The sequence below is a fragment of the Echinops telfairi genome, unplaced genomic scaffold (assembly GCF_000313985.2).
Source record: "Echinops telfairi isolate 266 unplaced genomic scaffold, ASM31398v2 ScPeMD7_8;HRSCAF=38, whole genome shotgun sequence".
Lineage (NCBI taxonomy): Eukaryota > Metazoa > Chordata > Mammalia > Afrosoricida > Tenrecidae > Echinops > Echinops telfairi.
In genome coordinates this window covers 10424176-10426051 of record NW_022103905.1, presented here as the reverse complement: position 1 = coordinate 10426051, position 1876 = coordinate 10424176, and positions in this window count along the sequence as shown.

Below are 1876 nucleotides of genomic sequence, written 5' to 3'. Positions count from 1 at the left end.
TGCCCTTGAACGCCCCGTGGCACTCAGTTCTACCCTGACACAGCCACTGGTCTGGTGTTTGGTGGTCTTGTTTTCAGTGGCTTGGCCAGTTGGCCAGAAGGTGACAGTGAGGATTCATTTGTAAACTGCAGCAGGCAACACCAACTCGGTGACAGGCAAAGGATGTGGGTGCAGACACCCCTCGCCCACTCCCCCACCCCCACCCCCAGCCCCATAGCTAAATTGTGAATTTCTCTCAGCTTCAGTTTCCCAGTCTATGAAATGGGACAATACTAGATACAGAAAAAACCTACCATGGTCTTTGAAACAGCCTCCACATGGGTTAGTTCCTAGTTTCCCCCTATGTCCACCCACCCACCCTTCCCTCTGTCATGTCCTGTTCCTCTTCTTTCTCACTCCTTCACTCTCCCTCTCCTCTCCCCTCCCCCTCCCTCTGCCACCTTCGCCCTCCCTCACCTGTCTCCTCATCCTCTTTCTTCCTCAGCCTGCATTTCCCCTCTCCCCCTCCTCCTCCCTCCTCTGCCCCATGCGTGGCACGTCCCACACAGGTATCAAATTAGTAATTGCCGTCCATTAAAGATGCATGTGCGCAGCGGTTCAGAAGCATTGGGTCCTGGGATCACTCTACGTTCCTGCCTGGCAGACCAAGTGGCTGAAACTTCTGCCAGCTGGGCGGAGTTTGCCCTCACTCCCATGCCTCTCCTCATCCGAGGGGCTGCCCTGTGCTGCTGTCCACTCCGAGGGGTTACGGAGGCCTCCTGCCTGGAGAAGTGGGGCTCCGAAGAGAAGAAACCATGGTAATCGAGGAGAATAGGGAAGAAGAGGCATGGATCATTGAGAGGGCGACTCTTGGGGAAGTGATTTGGGGGGGCCTCGGCCAGCGTAGGCGGTTACACACACACACACACACACACACTCAAGAGGTCCATAGCAGCAATGGAAAGAGCTAGAGACCAACAGGGGCCGGTGAACCACTGGAAACCTTCAAATGAGGACAGTTGGGCTCCTGGGATAAACCCAGCTGCAGGCTTAGATGAACAGGTCAAGATGAGACCACGCTGCTGTCAGCTGGCTTCCCCGGAGATGCCTGCTGACAGCAATCACTGGGGAAACTGCAGGTGACAAGTGTGAGGGGGCTTCCAGAAACTCTGGGGAAGATGGGATTAAAAGGGTGGAATTTTCTCACAAACTGTTGGATGTCCCCTCGTGCCGATCCTTAAGGCTCCCTCCCCTGGAGAAATGGACTGGGTTGGACTGCAGGCAGGTTGGAGAAACACCTGGGCAGAGCGGATCTCCGTGGACCTTACGTTTCTTTGAGAGAGTCAGCCACGCACCCTCTCACCTGTCGGAGGAAAGGATCGGGTCACTCTGGGGGGCATCCCGCAGACACATTTTCTGGGTAGGACTTGGCCAGAACCCAGCTGACCTGTAGGACCGATCCATCTGACCCTCTGTGGGCTGACTCGGGGGCAGTTCTGGTGCAAGAAGTGACATTATTTCCTACGCCTGCATCATTGTAGAAAAGGACTCAGGTCTTCCGTGAGGGACCATGCTGTTCACAAGCTCCGAGCCCACTGCACCCTCAGGCCTTTAACAGAAATGAACAGGGGCCTGGAAACGCTGCTGTGTGGAGTAGCGTGCCTTCACACTGGCCGAGCGCTGTGCTTCTTTCTTCTAAGTGGTACAGGATGCAGTGGGCCTGCCTTTCACCTGGAGTAGGATAGTTCACCCTATCCCACCCTTGAGCCCCCAGGGTGTCACTGGCTCTCTCTCAACCCCGGGGTCCAATCAGGAGAAAAAGCCACACAGGCATCTGAACAGGACCGTTTACAAGACTAACTATAACTTAGTCGAGTCAACCCACCACCACCAAGTC